Source organism: Syngnathus scovelli, chromosome 7 (genome assembly GCF_024217435.2).
Source record: "Syngnathus scovelli strain Florida chromosome 7, RoL_Ssco_1.2, whole genome shotgun sequence".
Classification (NCBI taxonomy): domain Eukaryota; kingdom Metazoa; phylum Chordata; class Actinopteri; order Syngnathiformes; family Syngnathidae; genus Syngnathus; species Syngnathus scovelli.
The window spans coordinates 18,781,417-18,805,939 of record NC_090853.1 but is presented as its reverse complement, the minus strand read 5'-3'; the positions used below and the strand labels follow the sequence as shown (position 1 = coordinate 18,805,939).

General features: G+C 35.8%; 1 long non-coding RNA gene across 2 annotated transcripts in view; it reads right to left on the bottom strand.

Annotated features, from left to right (window-relative positions):
• The window catches only part of LOC125972515 (uncharacterized), a 35,666-nt gene extending 13,141 nt beyond the window's left edge, over nt 1–22,525 (bottom strand). The window contains exons 1-3 of one of the 2 annotated variants that reach the window (XR_011087097.1): nt 13,813–22,525; nt 6,622–13,240; nt 51–3,357 (exon numbers count right to left, since the gene is read on the bottom strand). This is a non-coding gene — a long non-coding RNA (uncharacterized lncRNA). Of the gene's footprint in view, nt 1–50; nt 3,358–6,621 lie in introns of both variants that reach the window. The other variant, XR_011087096.1, reaches the window with a different exon arrangement.
• Between the last annotated feature and the right edge of the window lie 1,998 nt (nt 22,526–24,523).

Below are 24,523 nucleotides of genomic sequence, written 5' to 3'. Positions count from 1 at the left end.
ACCTTCACACTATTGTTATTGCTGTCCTTTATTAGTGTGAAGGTGAAGACCTTCACACTATTGTTATTGCTGTCCTTTATTATTATTATTATTCTACTTATTCCGCTCACTTTTTTGACGCTTAACTCCTTCCACATACTTCAACCGATTCACTCCGTTCCACTTTTCACTTATTCCAAATATTCATGACACGGCTGCTTACATTTTTTTTGTTCGAAAAATTTTCCGTTTTCACAAAATTCACGATTTTGTGGCATTTTTTTCCCCATTCATTCTTAATGGCAGATTCAACATTTCACATTTTTGTTGTTCCAGTTTGAAATTCACTTATTTCAACACATTCAAATCACATTGGGGACATTCCCAAACTTGCCAAATTCAAAAATTTCACGTTTTCACTTTTAAAATTTGCACAAAATTTTGCAAAATTTCACAAAATTTAGTTTTTCACTTCTATTTTCTACATTTTTCCACCGATTCAACTCGTTCCAACTTTCAACTGTTCATCTTTTGCCTACCTATTCCACACCTTCCCACTTAGCAAAATTTCCAAATTTTATATTTTGAAATTCACACCAAATTTTCCCAAAATTTAGTTTTTCCCTTCTAATTTCTACATTTTTCAACCGATTCAACCCATTCCAACTTTATTCACTTTGTTCACCTTATGCTTACCATATTCACCCCCTTCACCCCCACTTCCACAATTCAACCCTTGACCCCCACTTCCAGAGTGGCGGCCATCTTGGATTGACCCTGAAGTGCCCCAATGAACCCGGAATGAACTGGAAGTGCCCCAAATCAAACCGGAATTGACCCCAAATGAACCGGAAGTGACCTCAGGTAAACCGGAAGTGACCCCAAATCAAACCGGAAGTGACCCCAAATCAAACCGGAAGTGACCTTTTTAAACCGGAAGTGACCCCAAATAAACCGGAAGTGACCTCAGCTAGACCGGAAGTGCCTCTAATCAAACCGGAAGTGACCTAAATAGACCGGAAGTGCCTCTAATCAAACCGGAAGTGACCTTAATAGACCGGATGTGACCCAAATCAAACCGGAAGTGACCCCAAATGAACCGGAAGTGACCTCAGGTAAACCGGAAGTGACCCCAAATCAAACCGGAAGTGACCTTTTTAAACCGGAAGTGACCTTTTTCAACCGGAAGTGACCCCAAATAAACCGGAAGTGACCTCAGCTGGACCGGAAGTGCCTCTAATCAAACCGGAAGTGACCCAAATCAAACCGGAAATGACCATATTTCAACATTAAGTGCCCTAAATACCTACATTTGCGCTAACTTTTGCAAATTTTGCCCGATTAAACCCATTTCAACATTTTAACCCCAAAAAAAGTGAACCTCCTGAAGCCGTTTCTTTCCTTTTGTTCCAAATTTCAGAAACTTTTGGTGCAATTTTTTTTTCTTTTAATTCCCATTCATTCTCTATTAGGATTCAAGATTTGCTCTAACTTCTACATTTTTTAACCGATTCAACTCGTTCCAACTTTCAACTGTTCCTCTTTTGCCTTCCTATTCCACAACTTCCCACTTACCAAAAATTCTCTACAATTTTGTTTTTCTACTCTAATTTCTACATTTTCAACTTATTCAACCCATTCCACCTTTCAACTGTTCATCATTTTCCTACCTATTCCACAACTTCCCACTTACCCAAAATTCCAAATTTTCAATTTTGAAATTCACACCCAATTTTCCCAAATTTCCTTTTTCCCTTGTAATTTCTACATTTTTCAACCGATTCAACTCTTTTCAACATCATTCTGCAACATTCCCCAAGTATTTATTCAACCTCTTCACCTTCACACGCAATTTCTTCAGGAATTGCAAATTCTAGTTATTATTATTATTCTACTTATTCCGCTCACTTTTTTGACGCTTAACTCCTTCCACATACTTCAACCGATTCACTCCGTTCCACTTTTCACTTATTCCAAATATTCATGACACGGCTGCTTACATTTTTTTTGTTCGAAAAATTTTCCGTTTTCACAAAATTCACGATTTTGTGGCATTTTTTTCCCCATTCATTCTTAATGGCAGATTCAACATTTCACATTTTTGTTGTTCCAGTTTGAAATTCACTTATTTCAACACATTCAAATCACATTGGGGACATTCCCAAACTTGCCAAATTCAAAAATTTCACGTTTTCACTTTTAAAATTTGCACAAAATTTTGCAAAATTTCACAAAATTTAGTTTTTCACTTCTAGTTTCTACATTTTTCCACCGATTCAACTCGTTCCAACTTTCAACTGTTCATCTTTTGCCTACCTATTCCACACCTTCCCACTTAGCAAAATTTCCAAATTTTCAATTTTGAAATTCACACCAAATTTTCCAAAAATTTAGTTTTTCCCTTCTAATTTCTATATTTTTCGACCGATTCAACCCATTCCAACTTTATTCACTTTGTTCACCTTATGCTTACCATATTCACCCCCTTCACCCCCACTTCCACAATTCAACCCTTGACCCCCACTTCCAGAGTGGCGGCCATCTTGGATTGACCCTGAAGTGCCCCAATGTACGCGGAATGAACTGGAAGTGCCCCAAATCAAACCGGGATTGACCCCAAATGAACCGGAAGTGACCTCAGGTAAACCAGAAGTGACCCCAAATCAAACCGGAAGTGACCCCAAATCAAACCGGAAGTGACCTTTTTCAACCGGAAGTGACCCTTTTAAACCGGAAGTGACCCAAATAAACCGGAAGTGACCTCAGCTAGACCGGAAGTGCCTCTAATCAAACCAGAAGTGACCCAAATCAAACCGGAAATGACCATATTTCAACATTAAGTGCCCTAAATACCTACATTTGCGCTAACTTTTGCAAATTTTGCCCGATTAAACCCATTTCAACATTTTAACCCCAAAAGTGAACCTCCTGAAGCCGTTTTTTTTCCTTTTGTTCCAAATTTCAGAAACTTTTGATGCATTTTTTTTTCTTTTAATTCCCATTCATTCTCTATTAGGATTCAAGATTTGACCTAACTTCTACATTTTTTAACCGATTCAACTCGTTCCAACTTTCAACTGTTCCTCTTTTGCCTTCCTATTCCACAACTTCCCACTTACCAAAAATTCTCTACAATTTTGTTTTTCTACTCTAATTTCTACATTTTCAAGTTATTCAACCCATTCCACCTTTCAACTGTTCATCATTTTCCTACCTATTCCACAACTTCCCACTTACCCAAAATTCCAAATTTTCAATTTTGAAATTCACACCCAATTTTCCCAAATTTCCTTTTTCCCTTGTAATTTCTACATTTTTTAACCGATTCAACTCTCATCATTCTGCAACATTCCCCAAGTATTTATTCAACCTCTTCACCTTCACACGCAATTTCTTCAGGAATTGCAAATTCTAGTTATTATTATTATTCTACTTATTCCGCTCACTTTTTTGACGCTTAACTCCTTCCACATACTTCAACCGATTCACTCCGTTCCACTTTTCACTTATTCCAAATATTCATGACACGGCTGCTTACATTTTTTTTGTTCGAAAAATTTTCCGTTTTCACAAAATTCACGATTTTGTGGCATTTTTTTCCCCATTCATTCTTAATGGCAGATTCAACATTTCACATTTTTGTTGTTCCAGTTTGAAATTCACTTATTTCAACACATTCAAATCACATTGGGGACATTCCCAAACTTGCCAAATTCAAAAATTTCACGTTTTCACTTTTAAAATTTGCACAAAATTTTGCAAAATTTCACAAAATTTAGTTTTTCACTTCTATTTTCTACATTTTTCCACCGATTCAACTCGTTCCAACTTTCAACTGTTCATCTTTTGCCTACCTATTCCACACCTTCCCACTTAGCAAAATTTCCAAATTTTATATTTTGAAATTCACACCAAATTTTCCCAAAATTTAGTTTTTCCCTTCTAATTTCTACATTTTTCAACCGATTCAACCCATTCCAACTTTATTCACTTTGTTCACCTTATGCTTACCATATTCACCCCCTTCACCCCCACTTCCACAATTCAACCCTTGACCCCCACTTCCAGAGTGGCGGCCATCTTGGATTGACCCTGAAGTGCCCCAATGAACCCGGAATGAACTGGAAGTGCCCCAAATCAAACCGGAATTGACCCCAAATGAACCGGAAGTGACCTCAGGTAAACCGGAAGTGACCCCAAATCAAACCGGAAGTGACCCCAAATCAAACCGGAAGTGACCTTTTTAAACCGGAAGTGACCCCAAATAAACCGGAAGTGACCTCAGCTAGACCGGAAGTGCCTCTAATCAAACCGGAAGTGACCTAAATAGACCGGAAGTGCCTCTAATCAAACCGGAAGTGACCTAAATAGACCGGAAGTGACCCCAAATGAACCGGAAGTGACCTCAGGTAAACCGGAAGTGACCCCAAATCAAACCGGAAGTGACCTTTTTAAACCGGAAGTGACCTTTTTAAACCGGAAGTGACCACAAATAAACCGGAAGTGACCTCAGCTAGACCGGAAGTGCCTGTTTTCAAACCGGAAGTGACTCAAATAGACCGGAAGTGACCCAAATCAAACCGGAAGTGACCATATTTCAACATTAAGTGCCCAAAATACCTACATTTGCGCTAACTTTTGCAAATTTTGACCGATTAAACCCGTTTCTACATTTTAACCCCAAAAGTGAACCTCCTGAAGCCGTTTTTTTCCTTTTGTTCCAAATTTCAAAAGATTTTGGCGCAATTTTTTTTTCTTTTAATTCCCATTCATTCTTTATTAGGATTCAAGATTTGCTCTAACTACTACATTTTTTAACCGATTCAACTCGTTCCAACTTTCAACTGTTCAATTTTGGTTTTCTACTCTAATTTCTACTTTTTTCAACTTATTCAACCCATTCAACTTATTCAACCCATTCCACCTTTCAACTGTTCATCATTTTCCTACCTATTCCACAACTTCCCACTTACCCAAAATTCCAAATTTTCAGTTTTGAAATTCACACCCAATTTTCCCAAATTTCCTTTTCCCTTGTAATTTCTACATTTTTCAACCGATTCAACTCTTTTCAACATCATTCTGCAGCATTCCCCAAGTATTTATTCAACCTCTTCACCTTCACACGCAATTTCTTCAGGAATTGCAAATTCTAGTTATTATTATTCTACTTATTCCGCTCACTTTTTTGACGCTTAACTCCTTCCACATACTTCAACCGATTCACTCCGTTCCACTTTTCACTTATTCCAAATATTCACGACACGGCTGCTTACATTTTTTTTGTTCGAAAAATTTTCCGTTTTCACAAAATTCACGATTTTGTGGCATTTTTTTCCCCATTCATTCTTAATGGCAGATTCAACATTTCACATTTTTGTTGTTCCAGTTTGAAATTCACTTATTTCAACACATTCAAATCACATTGGGGACATTCCCAAACTTGCCAAATTCAAAAATTTCACGTTTTCACTTTTAAAATTTGCACAAAATTTTGCAAAATTTCACAAAATTTAGTTTTTCACTTCTAGTTTCTACATTTTTCCACCGATTCAACTCGTTCCAACTTTCAACTGTTCATCTTTTGCCTACCTATTCCACACCTTCCCACTTAGCAAAATTTCCAAATTTTCAATTTTGAAATTCACACCAAATTTTCCCAAAATTTAGTTTTTCCCTTCTAATTTCTACATTTTTCAACCGATTCAACCCATTCCAACTTTATTCACTTTGTTCACCTTATGCTTACCATATTCACCCCCTTCACCCCCACTTCCACAATTCAACCCTTGACCCCCACTTCCAGAGTGGCGGCCATCTTGGATTGACCCTGAAGTGCCCCAATGAACCCGGAATGAACTGGAAGTGCCCCAAATCAAACCGGAATTGACCCCAAATGAACCGGAAGTGACCTCAGGTAAACCGGAAGTGACCCCAAATCAAACCGGAAGTGACCCCCAAATCAAACCGGAAGTGACCTTTTTCAACCGGAAGTGACCCCAAATAAACCGGAAGTGACCTCAGCTGGACCGGAAGTGCCTCTAATCAAACCGGAAGTGACCCAAATCAAACCGGAAATGACCATATTTCAACATTAAGTGCCCTAAATACCTACATTTGCGCTAACTTTTGCAAATTTTGCCCCTTTAAACCCACTTCAACATTTTAACCCCAAAAGTGAACCTCCTGAAGCCGTTTCTTTCCTTTTGTTCCAAATTTCAGAAACTTTTGGTGCAATTTTTTTTTCTTTTAATTCCCATTCATTCTCTATTAGGATTCAAGATTTGCTCTAACTTCTACATTTTTTAACCGATTCAACTCGTTCCAACTTTCAACTGTTCCTCTTTTGCCTTCCTATTCCACAACTTCCCACTTACCAAAAATTCTCTACAATTTTGTTTTTCTACTCTAATTTCTACATTTTCAACTTATTCAACCCATTCCACCTTTCAACTGTTCATCATTTTCCTACCTATTCCACAACTTCCCACTTACCCAAAATTCCAAATTTTCAATTTTGAAATTCACACCCAATTTTCCCAAATTTCCTTTTTCCCTTGTAATTTCTACATTTTTCAACCGATTCAACTCTTTTCAACATCATTCTGCAACATTCCTCAAGTATTTATTCAACCTCTTCACCTTCACACGCAATTTCTTCAGGAATTGCAAATTCTAGTTATTGTGTGAAGGCGATGGCCTTCACACATATGTTATTCTACACCATTCCCTATTATTATTATTATTATTATTATTATTATTATATTTTATTCTCCACACTTTTTTGTCCCGCTTCTTCTTCCACATAGTTCATCCGATTCACTCCGTTCCACTTTTGACGTGTTCCAAATATTCACGAGATGAGCGCTTCCATTTTTCTCGTTCCGAAAATTTTCCGATTTCGCAAAATTCGCGAACTTACGACAAATTTTTCCCCATTCATTCTTAATGGCAGATTCGACATTTCACATTTACATCATTCCACTGTTTTCTACATTGTTCAACCGATTCAACTCATTCCAACTTTCAACTGTTCATCTTTTGCCTACCTATTCCACAACTTCCCACTTACCAAAAATTCCAAATTTGAAATTCAACCAAATTCTCCAAAATTTCGTTTTTCCACTCTAACTTTTACGTTTTTCAACCGATTCAACCCATTCCAACTTTCAACTGTTCATCTTTTTCTAACTATTCCACAACTTCCAACTTATGAAAAATTCCAAATTTTCAAATTTGGAATTCAACCAAATTCTCAAAAATTTTGTTTTTCTACTCTAATTTCTACATTTTTAAACCGATTCAACTCATTCCAACTTTCAACTGTTCATGTTTTGCCTACCTATTCCACAACTTCCCACTTACCAAAAATTCCATATTTGAAATTCAACCAAATTCTCCAACATTTTGTTTTTCTACTCTAATTTCTACATTTTTTAACCGATTCAACTCATTCCAACTTTCAACTGTTCATGTTTTGCCTACCTATTCCACAACTTCCCGTTTACCAAAAATTCCAAATTTGAAATTCAACCAAATTCTCCAAAATTTCGTTTTTCTAATCTAATTTCTACATTGTTCAACCGATTCAACCCATTCCAACTTTCAACTCTTCATCTTTTGCCTACCTATTCCACAACTTCCCACTTACCAAAAATTCCATATTTGAAATTCAACCAAATTCTCCAACATTTTGTTTTTCTACTCTAATTTCTACATTGTTCAACCGATTCAACCCATTCCAACTTTCAACTCTTCATCTTTTGCCTACCTATTCCACAACTTCCGACTTACCAAAAATTCCAAATTTGGAATTCAACCAAATTCTCAAAAATTGTTTTTCTACTCTAATTTCTACATTTTTTAACCGATTCAACTCATTCCAACTTTCAACTGTTCATGTTTTGCCTACCTATTCCACAACTTCCCGTTTACCAAAAATTCCAAATTTGAAATTCAACCAAATTCTCCAAAATTTCGTTTTTCTAATCTAATTTCTACATTGTTCAACCGATTCAACCCATTCCAACTTTCAACTGTTCATGTTTTGCCTACCTATTCCACAACTTCCCGTTTACCAAAAATTCCAAATTTGAAATTCAACCAAATTCTCCAAAATTTCGTTTTTCTAATCTAATTTCTACATTGTTCAACCGATTCAACCCATTCCAACTTTCAACTCTTCATCTTTTGCCTACCTATTCCACAACTTCCCACTTACCAAAAATTCCATATTTGAAATTCAACCAAATTCTCCAACATTTTGTTTTTCTACTCTAATTTCTACATTGTTCAACCGATTCAACCCATTCCAACTTTCAACTCTTCATCTTTTGCCTACCTATTCCACAACTTCCGACTTACCAAAAATTCCAAATTTGGAATTCAACCAAATTCTCAAAAAAATTTGTTTTTCTACTCTAATTTCTAAATTTTTTAACCGATTCAACTCATTCCAACTTTCAACTGTTCATGTTTTGCCTACCTATTCCACAACTTCCCGTTTACCAAAAATTCCAAATTTGAAATTCAACCAAATTCTCCAAAATTTCGTTTTTCTAATCTAATTTCTACATTGTTCAACCGATTCAACCCATTCCAACTTTCAACTGTTCATCTTTTTCTAACTATTCCACAACTTCCAACTTATGAAAAATTCTCAAAAATTTTGTTTTTCTACTCTAATTTCTACATTTTTCAACCGATTCTACTCATTCCAACTTTCAACTGTTCATGTTTTGCCTACCTATTCCACAACTTCCCACTTACCAAAAATTCCATATTTGAAATTCAACCAAATTCTCCAACATTTTGTTTTTCTACTCTAATTTCTACATTTTTTAACCGATTCAACTCATTCCAACTTTCAACTGTTCATGTTTTGCCTACCTATTCCACAACTTCCCGTTTACCAAAAATTCCAAATTTGAAATTCAACCAAATTCTCCAAAATTTCGTTTTTCTAATCTAATTTCTACATTGTTCAACCGATTCAACCCATTCCAACTTTCAACTCTTCATCTTTTGCCTACCTATTCCACAACTTCCCACTTACCAAAAATTCCATATTTGAAATTCAACCAAATTCTCCAACATTTTGTTTTTCTACTCTAATTTCTACATTGTTCAACCGATTCAACCCATTCCAACTTTCAACTCTTCATATTTTGCCTACCTATTCCACAACTTCCGACTTACCAAAAATTCCAAATTTGGAATTCAACCAAATTCTCAAAAATTTTGTTTTTCTACTCTAATTTCTACATTTTTTAACCGATTCAACTCATTCCAACTTTCAACTGTTCATGTTTTGCCTACCTATTCCACAACTTCCCGTTTACCAAAAATTCCAAATTTGAAATTCAACCAAATTCTCCAAAATTTCGTTTTTCTAATCTAATTTCTACATTGTTCAACCGATTCAACCCATTCCAACTTTCAACTCTTCATCTTTTGCCTACCTATTCCACAACTTCCCACTTACCAAAAATTCCATATTTGAAATTCAACCAAATTCTCAAACATTTTGTTTTTCTACTCTAATTTCTACATTGTTCAACCGATTCAACCCATTCCAACTTTCAACTCTTCATCTTTTGCCTACCTATTCCACAACTTCCGACTTACCAAAAATTCCAAATTTGAAATTCAACCAAAATCTCCAAAATTTCGTTTTTCTACTGTAATTTCTACATTGTTCAACCGATTCAACCCATTCCAACTTTCAACTCTTCATCTTTTGCCTACCTATTCCACAACTTCCCACTTACCAAAAAATCCATATTTGAAATTCAACCAAATTCTCCAACATTTTGTTTTTCTACTCTAATTTCTACATTGTTCAACCGATTCAACCCATTCCAACTTTCAACTCTTCATCTTTTGCCTACCTATTCCACAACTTCCGACTTACCAAAAATTCCAAATTTGAAATTCAACCAAAATCTCCAAAATTTCGTTTTTCTACTGTAATTTCTACATTGTTCAACCGATTCAACCCATTCCAACTTTCAACTCTTCATTTTTTGCCTACCTATTCCACAACTTCCCACTTACCAAAAATCAAAAATTAAAAATTTGAAATTCAACCAAATTCTCAAACATTTTGTTTTTCTACTCTAATCTTTACATTGTGCAACCGATTCAATCCATTCCAACTTTCAACTTTTCATCTTTTGCTTACCTATTTCACAACTTCCCACTTACCAAAAATTCCAAATTTGAAATTCCACCAAATTCTGCAAAATTTCGTTTTTCGACTCTAATTTGTACGTTTTTCAACCGATTCAACCCATTCCAACTTTCAACTCTTCATCTTTTGCCTACGTATTACACAACTTCCCACCAATCTCAAATTTGAAATTCAACCAAATTCTCCAAAATTTCGTTTTTCTACTCTCATTTCTACATTTCTCTACCGATTCAACCCATTCCAACTTTCAACTCTTCATCTTTTGCTTACCTATTCCACAACTTCCCCTTACAAAAAATTCCAAATTTTGAAATTTGAAATTCAACCAAATTCTCCAAAAATGTGTTTTTCTACTCTAATTTTCACATTGTTGAACCGATTCAACCCATTCCAACTTTCAACTCTTCATCTTTTTCCTACCTATTCCCCAAATTTCCACTTGCCATAAATTCCACATTTTAAGATTTTAAACTCAACCAAATTCTCCAAAATTCTGAAATATCACCAAATTCTCAAAAATTCCGATTTTCACCTCTATTTTCTACATTTCTCAAGTAATTCAACTCGTTTCAGCATAATTCGCCAGCATTCCCCAAGAAGTGATTCAAAGTCTTCGCCTTCACACGCAATTTCTCCAGAAATTGCATTTTCTAGTTGTGTGAAGGCGATGGCCTTCACACATATGTTATTCTACACCATTCTCTATTATTATTATTATTGTGTGAAGGCGATGGCCTTCACACATATGTTATTCTACACCATTCTCTATTATTATTATTATTATTGTGTGAAGGCGATGGCCTTCACACATATGTTATTCTACACCATTCTCTATTATTATTATTATTATTATTATATTTTATTCTCCACACTTTTTTGTCCCGCTTCTTCTTCCACATAATTCATCCGATTCACTCCGTTCCACTTTTGACGTATTCCAAATATTCACGAGATGAGCGCTTCCATTTTTCTCGTTCCGAAAATTTTCCGATTTCGCAAAATTCGCGAATTTACGACAAATTTTTCCCCATTCATTCTCAATGGCAGATTCTACATTTCACATTTACGTCATTCCCCTTTTAAATTCACCTCATTCAGCACATTCAAACCACATTCGGAATGATTCTCGACATTCCCAAAATTCCCAAATTCAAAAATTTCACGTTTTCACGTTAAAAATTCCGACAAAATTTCACGAAATTTCGTTTTTCACCTCTAGTTTCTACATTTTTCAACCGATTCAACCCATTCCAAGTTTCAACTGTTCATCTTTTGCCTGCCTATTCCACAACTTCTCACCTACCAAAAATTCCAAAATTTCAAATTTGAAATTCAACCAAATTCTCCAAAATTTCGTTTTTCTACTCTAACTTCTACGTTTTTCAACCGATTCAACCCATTCCAACTTTCAACTGTTCATCTTTTGCCTACCTATTCCACACCTTCCCACTTACCAAAATTTCCAAATTTTCAATTTTGAAATTCAACCAAATTCTACAAAATTTGGTTTTTCTACTCTAATTTCTACATTTTTCAACCGATTCAACCCATTCCAACTTTATTCACTTTGGTCACCTCATCCTTACCATATTCACCCCCTTCACCCCCACTTCCACTATGCTTACACAATTCAACCCTTGACCCCCACTTCCAGTGTGGCGGCCATCTTGGATTGACCCTGAAGTGCTCCCAATGACCCTAGAATGAACCGGAAGTGCCCCAAATCGAACCGGAAGTGACCTTAGGTAAACAGGAAGTGACCTTAGGTAAACCGGAAGTGACCCCAAATCAAACCGGAAGTGACCTTTTTAAACCGGAAGTGACCTTTTTAAACCGGAAGTGACCCCAAATAAACCGGAAGTGACCTCAGCTACACCGGAAGTGCCTCTAATCAAACCGGAAGTGACCCAAATAGACCGGAAGTGACTCAAATCAAACCGGAAGTGACCCCAAATGAACCGGAAGTGACCTCAAGTAAACCGGAAGTGACCCCAAATCAAACCGGAAGTGACCTTTTTAAACCGGAAGTGACCTTTTTAAACCGGAAGTGACCCCAAATAAACCGGAAGTGACCTCAGCTAGCCCGGAAGTGCCTCTAATCAAACCGGAAGTGACCCAAATAGACCGGAAGTGACCCAAATCAAACCGGAAGTGACCCCAAATGAACCGGAAGTGACCTCAAGTAAACTGGAAGTGACCCCAAATCAAACCGGAAGTGACCTTTTTAAACCGGAAGTGACCTTTTTAAACCGGAAGTGACCCCAAATAAACCGGAAGTGACCTCAGCTAGACCGGAAGTGCCTCTATTCAAACCGGAAGTGACCCAAATAGACCGGAAGTGACCTTATTTCAACATTAAGTGCCCTAAATAGCTACATTTTAGCTAATCATTCGGCATAATTCCCCAAGAAGTGATTCAAAGTCTTTGCCTTCACACGCAATTTCTCCAGAAATTGCATTTTCTAGTTATTATTATTATTATTATTATTCTATTTTATTCCCGCCACTTTTTTGTCCCGCTTCTTCTTCCACATAATTCATCCGATTCACTCCGTTCCACTTTTGACGTGTTCCAAATATTCACGAGATGAGCGCTTCCATTTTTCTCGTTCCGAAAATTTTCAGATTTCGCAAAATTCGCGAACTTACGACAAATTTTTTCCCATTCATTCTTAATGGCAGATTCGACATTTCACATTTACATCATTCCACTTTTTTCTACATTGTTCAACCGATTCAACTCATTCCAACTTTCAACTGTTCATCTTTTGCCTACCTATTCCACAACTTCCCACTTACCAAAAATTCCAAATTTGAAATTCAACCAAATTCTCCAAAATTTCGTTTTTCCACTCTAACTTTTACGTTTTTCAACCGATTCAACCCATTCCAACTTTCAACTGTTCATCTTTTTCTAACTATTCCACAACTTCCAACTTATAAAAAATTCCAAATTTTCAAATTTGGAATTCAACCAAATTCTCAAAAATGTTGTTTTTCTACTCTAATTTCTACATTTTTCAACCGATTCAACTCATTCCAACTTTCAACTGTTCATGTTTTGCCTACCTATTCCACAACTTCCCGTTTACCAAAAATTCCAAATTTGAAATTCAACCAAATCTTTCTAAATTTCGTTTTTCTACTCTAATTTCTACATTGTTCAACCGATTCAACTCATTCCAACTTTCAACTGTTCATCTTTTGCTTATCTATTCAGCAACTTCCCACTTACCAAAAATTCCCTATTTGAAATTCAACCAAATACTCCAACATTTTGTTTTTCTACTCTAATTTCTACATTGTTCAACCGATTCAACCCATTCCAACTTTCAACTCTTCATCTTTTGCCTACCTATTCCACAACTTCCCACTTACCAAAAATTCAAAATTTGAAATTCAACCAAATTCTCAAACATTTTGTTTTTCTTCTCTAATCTTTACATTGTGCAACCGATTCAATCCATTCCAACTTTCAACTTTTCATCTTTTGCTTACCTATTTCACAACTTCCCACTTACCAAAAATTCCAAATTTGGAATTCAACCAAATTCTCAAAAATTTTGTTTTTCTACTCTAATTTCTACATTTTTTAACCGATTCATCTCATTCCAACTTTCAACTGTTCATGTTTTGCCTACCTATTCCACAACTTCCCGTTTACCAAAAATTCCAAATTTGAAATTCAACCAAATTCTCCAAAATTTCGTTTTTCTAATCTAATTTCTACATTGTTCAACCGATTCAACCCATTCCAACTTTCAACTCTTCATCTTTTGCCTACCTATTCCACAACTTCCCACTTACCAAAAATTCCATATTTGAAATTCAACCAAATTCTCCAACATTTTGTTTTTCTACTCTAATTTCTACATTGTTCAACTGATTCAACCCATTCCAACTTTCAACTCTTCATCTTTTGCCTACCTATTCCACAACTTCCGACTTACCAAAAATTCCAAATTTGAAATTCAACCAAATTCTCAAAAATTTTGTTTTTCTACTCTAATTTCTACATTTTTTAACCGATTCAACTCATTCCAACTTTCAACTGTTCATGTTTTGCCTACCTATTCCACAACTTCCCGTTTACCAAAAATTCCAAATTTGAAATTCAACCAAATTCTCCAAAATTTCGTTTTTCTAATCTAATTTCTACATTGTTCAACCGATTCAACCAATTCCAACTTTCAACTCTTCATCTTTTGCCAACCTATTCCACAACTTCCCACTTACCAAAAATTCCATATTTGAAATTCAACCAAATTCTCCAACATTTTGTTTTTCTACTCTAATTTCTACATTGTTCAACCGATTCAACCCATTCCAACTTTCAACTCTTCATCTTTTGCCTACCTATTCCACAACTTCCGATTTACCAAAAATTCCAAATTTGAAATTCAACCAAAATCTCCAAAATTTCGTTTTTCTACTGTAATTTCTACATTGTTCAACCGATTCAACCCATTCCAACTTTCAACTCTTCATCTTTTGCCTACCTATTCCACAACTTCCCACTTACCAAAAATTAAAAATTAAAAATTTGAAATTCAACCAAATTCTCAAACATTTTGTTTTTCTACTCTAATCTTTACATTGTGCAACCGATTCAATCCATTCCAACTTTCAACTTTTCATCTTTTGCTTACCTATTTCACAACTTCCCACTTACCAAAAATTCCAAATTTGAAATTCAACCAAATTCTGCAAAATTTCGTTTTTCGACTCTAATTTGTACATTTTTCAACCGATTCAACCCATTCCAACTTTCAACTCTTCATCTTTTGCCTACGTATTACACAACCTCCCACTTACCAAAAATCCCAAATTTGAAATTCAACCAAATTTTCCAAAATTTCGTTTTTCTACTCTCATTTCTACATTTCTCTACCGATTCAACCCATTCCAACTTTCAAGTCTTCATCTTTTGCTTACCTATTCCACAACTTCCCCTTACGAAAAATTCCAAATTTTGAAATTTGAAATTCAACCAAATTCTCCAAAAATGTGTTTTTCTACTCTAATTTTCACATTGTTCAACCGATTCAACCCATTCCAACTTTCAACTCTTCATCTTTTTCCTACCTATTCCCCAAATTTCCACTTGCCATAAATTCCACATTTTAAGATTTTAAACTCAACCAAATTCTCCAAAATTCTGAAATTCCACCAAATTCTCCAAAATTCCGTTTTTCACCTCTATTTTCTACATTTCTCAAGTAATTCAACTCGTTTCAGCATAATTCGCCAGCATTCCCCAAGAAGTGATTCAAAGTCTTCGCCTTCACACGCAATTTCTCCAGAAATTGCATTTTCTAGTTATTATTATTATTCTATTTTATTCCCGCCACTTTTTTGTCCCGCTTCTTCTTCCACATAATTCATCCGATTCACTCCGTTCCACTTTTGACGTATTCCAAATATTCACGAGATGAGCGCTTCCATTTTTCTCGTTCCGAAAATTTTCCGATTTCGCAAAATTCGCGAATTTACGACAAATTTTTCCCCATTCATTCTCAATGGCAGATTCGACATTTCACATTTACGTCATTCCCCTTTTAAATTCACCTCATTCAGCACATTCAAACCACATTCGGAATGATTCTCGACATTCCCAAAATTCCCAAATTCAAAAATTTCACGTTTTCTCGTTAAAAATTCCGACAAAATTTCACGAAATTTCGTTTTTCACCTCTAATTTCTACATTTTTCGACCGATTCAACCCGTTCCAACTTCCAACTGTTCATCTTTTGCCTACCTATTCCACAACTTCCCACTTACAAAAAAATTCCAAATTTTCAAATTTGAAATTCAACCAAATTCTTCGTAATTTCGTTTTTCTACTCTAACTTCTACATTTTTCAACCGATTCAACCCATTCCAACTTTCAACTGTTCATCTTTTGCCTGCCTATTCCACAACTTCTCACCTACCAAAAATTCCAAAATTTCAAATTTGAAATTCAACCAAATTCTCCAAAATTTCGTTTTTCTACTCTAACTTCTACGTTTTTCAACCGATTCAACCCATTCCAACTTTCAACTGTTCATCTTTTGCCTACCTATTCCACACCTTCCCACTTACCAAAATTTCCAAATTTTCAATTTTGAAATTCAACCAAATTCTACAAAATTTGGTTTTTCTACTCTAATTTCTACATTTTTCAACCGATTCAACCCATTCCAACTTTATTCACTTTGGTCACCTCATCCTTACCATATTCACCACCTTCACCCCCACTTCCACTATGCTTACAAAATTCAACCCTTGACCCCCACTTCCAGTGTGGCGGCCATCTTGGATTGACCCTGAAGTGCTCCCAATGAACCTAGAATGAACCGGAAGTGCCCCAAATCGAACCGGAAGTGACCTTAGGTAAACAGGAAGTGACCTCAGGTAAACCGGAAGTGACCCCAAATCAAACCGGAAGTGACCTTTTTAAACCGGAAGTGACCTTTTTAAACCGGAAGTGACCCCAAATTAACCGGAAGTGACCTCAGCTAGACCGGAAGTGCCTCTAGTCAAACCGGAAGTGACCCAAATAGACCGGAAGTGACCCAAATCAACCCGGAAGTGAACTTATTTCAAAATTAACTGCCCTAAATAGCTACATTAGGCGCTAACTTTTGCATTTTTTGTCCGATTGAACCCGTTTCAACATTTTAACCCCAAAAGTGAACCTCCTGAAGCTTTTTTTTTACGTTTTGTTCCAAATTTCAAAATATTTTGGCGCAATTGCTTTTTCTTTTGATTCCCATTCATTCTCTATGGGGATTCAACATTTGCTCTCACTTCTACATTTTTTAACCGATTCAACCCGTTCCAACATTCAACTGTTCATCCTTTGCCTGCCTATTCCACAACTTTCCACTTACCAAAATTCTCTACAATTTCGTTTTTCTACTCTTTTTTCCACATTTTTCAACCGATTCAACCCATTCCAACTTTATTCACTTTGTTTACCTTATGCTTACCATATTTACCTCCTTCACCCACACTTCCAGTGTGGCGGCCATCTTGGATTGACCCTGAAGTGCCCCCAATGAACCCAGAATGTACCGGAAGTGCCCCAAATCAAGCCGCAAGTGACCTTAGGTAAACAGGAAGTGACCTTAGGTAAACCGGAAGTGACCCCAAATCAAACCGGAAGTGACCTTTTTAAACCGGAAGTGACCTTTTAAAACCGGAAGTGACCTCAGCTGGACCGGAAGTGCCTCTAATCAAACCGGAAGTGACCCAAATCAAACCGGAAGTGACCTTATTTCAACATTAACTGCCCTAAATAGCTACATTAGTCGCTAACTTTTGCATTTTTTGTCCGATTGAACCCGTTTCAACATTTTAACCCCAAAGGTGAACCTCCTGAAGCTGTTTTTTTTCGTTTTGTTCCAAATTTTACAATATTTTGTTGCAATTATTTTTTCTTTTAATTCCCATTCATTCTCTATGGGGATTCAATATTTGCTCTAACTTCTACATTTTTTAACCAATTCAACCCAACATTTGACTGTTCATCTTTTGCCTACCTATTCCACAACCTCCCACTTACCAAAAATTCCAAACTTCAAATTTGAAATTCAACCAAATTCTCCAAAATTTAGTATTACACTTCTATTTTCCACATTTCTCAAGAAATTCAACTCATTTCAACATCATTCGGCATCATTCCCAAAGAAGTGATTCAAAGTCTTCGCCTTCACACGCAATTTCTCCAGAAATTGCATTTTCTAGTTATTATTATTATTATTATATTTTATTCTCCACACTTTTTTGTCCCGCTTCTTCTTCCACATAGTTCATCCGATTCACTCCGTTCCACTTTTGACGTGTTCCAAATATTCACGAGATGAGCGCTTCCATTTTTCTCGTTCCGAAAATTTTCCGATTTCGCAAAATTCGCGAACTTACGACAAATTTTTCCCCATTCATTCTTAATGGCAGATTCGACATTTCACATTTACATCATTCCACTTTTTTCTACATTGTTCAACCGATTCAACTCATTCCAACTTTCAACTGTTCATCTTTTGCCTACCTATTCCACAACTTCCCACTTACCAAAAATTCCAAATTTGAAATTCAACCAAATTCTCCAAAATTTCGTTTTTCCACTCTAACTTTTACGTTTTTCAACCGATTCAACCCATTCCAACTTTCAACTGTTCATCTTTTTCTAACTATTCCACAACTTCCAACTTATGAAAAATTCCAAATTTTCAAATTTGGAATTCAACCAAATTCTCAAAAATTTTGTTTTTCTACTCTAATTTCTACATTTTTCAACCGATTCAACTCATTCCAACTTTCAACTGTTCATGTTTTGCCTACCTATTCCACAACTTCCCACTTACCAAAAATTCCATATTTGAAATTCAACCAAATTCTCCAACATTTTGTTTTTCTACTCTAATTTCTACATTTTTTAACCGATTCAACTCATTCCAACTTTCAACTGTTCATGTTTTGCCTACCTATTCCACAACTTCCCGTTTAACAAAAATTCCAAATTTGAAATTCAACCAAATTCTCCAAAATTTCGTTTTTCTAATCTAATTTCTACATTGTTCAACCGATTCAACCCATTCCAACTTTCAACTCTTCATCTCTTGCCTACCTATTCCACAACTTCCCACTTACCAAAAATTCCATATTTGAAATTCAACCAAATTCTCCAACATTTTGTTTTTCTACTCTAATTTCTACATTGTTCAACCGATTCAACCCATTCCAACTTTCAACTCTTCATCTTTTGCCTACCTATTCCACAACTTCCGACTTACCAAAAATTCCAAATTTGAAATTCAACCAAATTCTCAAAAATTGTGTTTTTCTACTCTAATTTCTACATTTTTTAACCGATTCAACTCATTCCAACTTTCAACTGTTCATGTTTTGCCTACCTATTCCACAACTTCCCGTTTACCAAAAATTCCAAATTTGAAATTCAACCAAATTCTCCAAAATTTCGTTTTTCTAATCTAATTTCTACATTGTTCAACCGATTCAACCCATTCCAACTTTCAACTCTTCATCTTTTGCCTACCTATTCCACAACTTCCCACTTACCAAAAATTCCATATTTGAAATTCAACCAAATTCTCCAACATTTTGTTTTTCTACTCTAATTTCTACATTGTTCAACCGATTCAACCCATTCCAACTTTCAACTCTTCATCTTTTGCCTACCTATTCCACAACTTCCGATTTACCAAAAATTCAAAATTTGAAATTCAACCAAAATCTCCAAAATTTCGTTTTTCTACTCTAATTTCTACATTGTTCAACCGATTCAACCCGTTCCAACTTTCAACTCTTCATCTTTTGCCTACCTATTCCACAACTTCCCACTTACCAAAAATTCAAAATTTGAAATTCAACCAAATTCTCAAACATTTTGTTTTTCTTCTCTAATCTTTACATTGTGAAACCGATTCAATCCATTCCAACTTTCAACTTTTCATCTTTTGCTTACCTATTTCACAACTTCCCACTTACCAAAAATTCCAAATTTGGAATTCAACCAAATTCTCAAAAATTTTGTTTTTCTACTCTAATTTCTACATTTTTTAACCAATTCAACTCATTCCAACTTTCAACTGTTTATGTTTTGCCTACCTATTCCACAACTTCACGTTTACCAAAAATTCCAAATTTGAAATTCAACCAAATTCTCCAAAATTTCGTTTTTCTAATCTAATTTCTACATTGTTCAACCGATTCAACCCATTCCAACATTCAACTCTTCATCTTTGGCCTACCTATTCCACAACTTCCCACTTACCAAAAATTCCATATTTGAAATTCAACCAAATTCTCCAACATTTTGTTTTTCTACTCGAATTTCTAAATTGTTCAACCGATTCAACCCATTCCAACTTTCAACTCTTCATCTTTTGCCTACCTATTCCACAACTTCCGACTTACCAAAAATTCCAAATTTGAAATTCAACCAAAATCTCCAAAATTTCGTTTTTCTACTGTAATTTCTACATTGTTCAACCGATTCAACCCATTCCAACTTTCAACTCTTCATCTTTTGCCTACTTATTCCACAACTTCCCACTTACCAAAAATTAAAAATTAAAAATTTGAAATTCAACCAAATTCTCAAACATTTTGTTTTTCTACTCTAATCTTTACATTGTGCAACCGATTCAATCCATTCCAACTTTCAACTTTTCATCTTTTGCTTACCTATTTCACAACTTCCCACTTACCAAAAATTCCAAATTTGAAATTCAACCAAATTCTGCAAAATTTCGTTTTTCGACTCTAATTTGTACATTTTTCAACCGATTCAACCCATTCCAACTTTCAACTCTTCATCTTTTGCCTACGTATTACACAACTTCCCACTTACCAAAAATCCCAAATTTGAAATTCAACCAAATTCTCCAAAATGTCGTTTTTCTACTCTCATTTCTACATTTCTCTACCGATTCAACCCATTCCAACTTTCAACTCTTCATCTTTTGCTTACCTATTCCACAACTTCCCCTTAGAAAAAATTCCAAATTTTGAAATTTGAAATTCAACCAAATTCTCCAAAAATGTGTTTTTTTACTCTAATTTTCACATTGTTCAACCGATTCAACTCATTCCAACTTTCAACTCTTCATCTTTTTCCTACCTATTCCCCAAATTTCCACTTGCCATAAATTCCACATTTTAAGATTTTAAACTCGACCAAATTCTCCAAAATTCTGAAATTCCACCAAATTCTCCAAAATTCCGTTTTTCACCTCTATTTTCTACATTTCTCAAGTAATTCAACTCATTTCAGCATAATTCGCCAGCATTCCCCAAGAAGTGATTCAAAGTCTTCGCCTTCACACGCAATTTCTCCAGAAATTGCATTTTCTAGTTGTGTGAAGGCGATGGCCTTCACACATATGTTATTCTACACCATTCTCTATTATTATTATTATTATTGTGTGAAGGCGATGGCCTTCACACATATGTTATTCTACACCATTCTCTATTATTATTATTATTATTGTGTGAAGGCGATGGCCTTCACACATATGTTATTCTACACCATTCTCTATTATTATTATTATTATTATTATTATTATATTTTATTCTCCACACTTTTTTGTCCCGCTTCTTCTTCCACATAATTCATCCGATTCACTCCGTTCCACTTTTGACGTATTCCAAATATTCACGAGATGAGCGCTTCCATTTTTCTCGTTCCGAAAATTTTCCGATTTCGCAAAATTCGCGAATTTACGACAAATTTTTCCCCATTCATTCTCAATGGCAGATTCTACATTTCACATTTACGTCATTCCCCTTTTAAATTCACCTCATTCAGCACATTCAAACCACATTCGGAATGATTCTCGACATTCCCAAAATTCCCAAATTCAAAAATTTCACGTTTTCACGTTAAAAATTCCGACAAAATTTCACGAAATTTCGTTTTTCACCTCTAGTTTCTACATTTTTCAACCGATTCAACCCATTCCAATTTTCAACTGTTCATCTTTTGCCTGCCTATTCCACAACTTCTCACCTACCAAAAATTCCAAAATTTCAAATTTGAAATTCAACCAAATTCTCCAAAATTTCGTTTTTCTACTCTAACTTCTACGTTTTTCAACCGATTCAACCCATTCCAACTTTCAACTGTTCATCTTTTGCCTACCTATTCCACACCTTCCCACTTACCAAAATTTCCAAATTTTCAATTTTGAAATTCAACCAAATTCTACAAAATTTGGTTTTTCTACTCTAATTTCTACATTTTTCAACCGATTCAACCCATTCCAACTTTATTCACTTTGGTCACCTCATCCTTACCATATTCACCCCCTTCACCCCCACTTCCACTATGCTTACACAATTCAACCCTTGACCCCCACTTCCAGTGTGGCGGCCATCTTGGATTGACCCTGAAGTGCTCCCAATGACCCTAGAATGAACCGGAAGTGCCCCAAATCGAACCGGAAGTGACCTTAGGTAAACAGGAAGTGACCTTAGGTAAACCGGAAGTGACCCCAAATCAAACCGGAAGTGACCTTTTTAAACCGGAAGTGACCTTTTTAAACCGGAAGTGACCCCAAATAAACCGGAAGTGACCTCAGCTAGACCGGAAGTGCCTCTAATCAAACCGGAAGTGACCCAAATAGACCGGAAGTGACCCAAATCAACCCGGAAGTGAACTTATTTCAAAATTAACTGCCCTAAATAGCTACATTAGGCGCTAACTTTTGCATTTTTTGTCCGATTGAACCCGTTTCAACATTTTAACCCCAAAAGTGAACCTCCTGAAGCTTTTTTTTTACGTTTTGTTCCAAATTTCAAAATATTTTGGCGCAATTGCTTTTTCTTTTGATTCCCATTCATTCTCTATGGGGATTCAACATTTGATCTCACTTCTACATTTTTTAACCGATTCAACCCGTTCCAACATTCAACTCTTCATCCTTTGCCTGCCTATTCCACAACTTTCCACTTACCAAAATTCTCTACAATTTCGTTTTTCTACTCTTTTTTCCACATTTTTCAACCGATTCAACCCATTCCAACTTTATTCACTTTGTTTACCTTATGCTTACCATATTCACCTCCTTCACCCACACTTCCAGTGTGGGGGCCATCTTGGATTGACCCTGAAGTGCCCCCAATGAACCCAGAATGTACCGGAAGTGCCCCATATCAAGCCGCAAGTGACCTTAGGTAAACAGGAAGTGACCTTAGGTAAACCGGAAGTGACCCCAAATCAAACCGGAAGTGACCTTTTTAAACCGGAAGTGACCTTTTAAAACCGGAAGTGACCCCAAATAAACCGGAAGTGACCTCAGCTGGACCGGAAGTGCCTCTAATCAAACCGGAAGTGACCCAAATCAAACCGGAAGTGACCTTATTTCAACATTAACTGCCCTAAATAGCTACATTAGTCGCTAACTTTTGCATTTTTTGTCCGATTGAACCCGTTTCAACATTTTAACCCCAAAGGTGAACCTCCTGAAGCTGTTTTTTTTCGTTTTGTTCCAAATTTTACAATATTTTGGCGCAATTATTTTTTCTTTTAATTCCCATTCATTCTCTATGGGGATTCAATATTTGCTCTAACTTCTACATTTTTTAACCAATTCAACCCGTTCCAACATTTGACTGTTCATCTTTTGCCTACCTATTCCACAACCTCCCACTTACCAAAAATTCCAAACTTCAAATTTGAAATTCAACCAAATTCTCCAAAATTTAGTATTACACTTCTATTTTCCACATTTCTCAAGAAATTCAACTCATTTCAACATCATTCGGCATCATTCCCAAAGAAGTGATTCAAAGTCTTCGCCTTCACACGCAATTTCTCCAGAAATTGCATTTTCTAGTTATTATTATTCTTCTATTTTATTCTCCACACTTTTTTGTCCCGCTTCTTCTTCCACATAATTCATCCGATTCACTCCGTTCCACTTTTCACGTATTCCAAATATTCACGAGATGAGCGCTTCCATTTTTCTCGTTCCGAAAATTTTCCGATTTCGCAAAATTCGCGAATTTACGACAAATTTTTCCCCATTCATTCTCAATGGCAGATTCTACATTTCACATTTACGTCATTCCCCTTTTAAATTCACCTCATTCAGCACATTCAAACCACATTCGGAATGATTCTCGACATTCCCAAAATTCCCAAATTCAAAAATTTCACGTTTTCACGTTAAAAATTCCGACAAAATTTCACGAAATTTCGTTTTTCACCTCTAGTTTCTACATTTTTCAACCGATTCAACCCATTCCAATTTTCAACTGTTCATCTTTTGCCTGCCTATTCCACAACTTCTCACCTACCAAAAATTCCAAAATTTCAAATTTGAAATTCAACCAAATTCTCCAAAATTTCGTTTTTCTACTCTAACTTCTACGTTTTTCAACCGATTCAACCCATTCCAACTTTCAACTGTTCATCTTTTGCCTACCTATTCCACACCTTCCCACTTACCAAAATTTCCAAATTTTCAATTTTGAAATTCAACCAAATTCTACAAAATTTGGTTTTTCTACTCTAATTTCTACATTTTTCAACCGATTCAACCCATTCCAACTTTATTCACTTTGGTCACCTCATCCTTACCATATTCACCCCCTTCACCCCCACTTCCACTATGCTTACACAATTCAACCCTTGACCCCCACTTCCAGTGTGGCGGCCATCTTGGATTAACCCTGAAGTGCTCCCAATGACCCTAGAATGAACCGGAAGTGCCCCAAATCGAACCGGAAGTGACCTTAGGTAAACAGGAAGTGACCTTAGGTAAACCGGAAGTGACCCCAAATCAAACCGGAAGTGTCCTTTTTAAACCGGAAGTGACCTTTTTAAACCGGAAGTGACC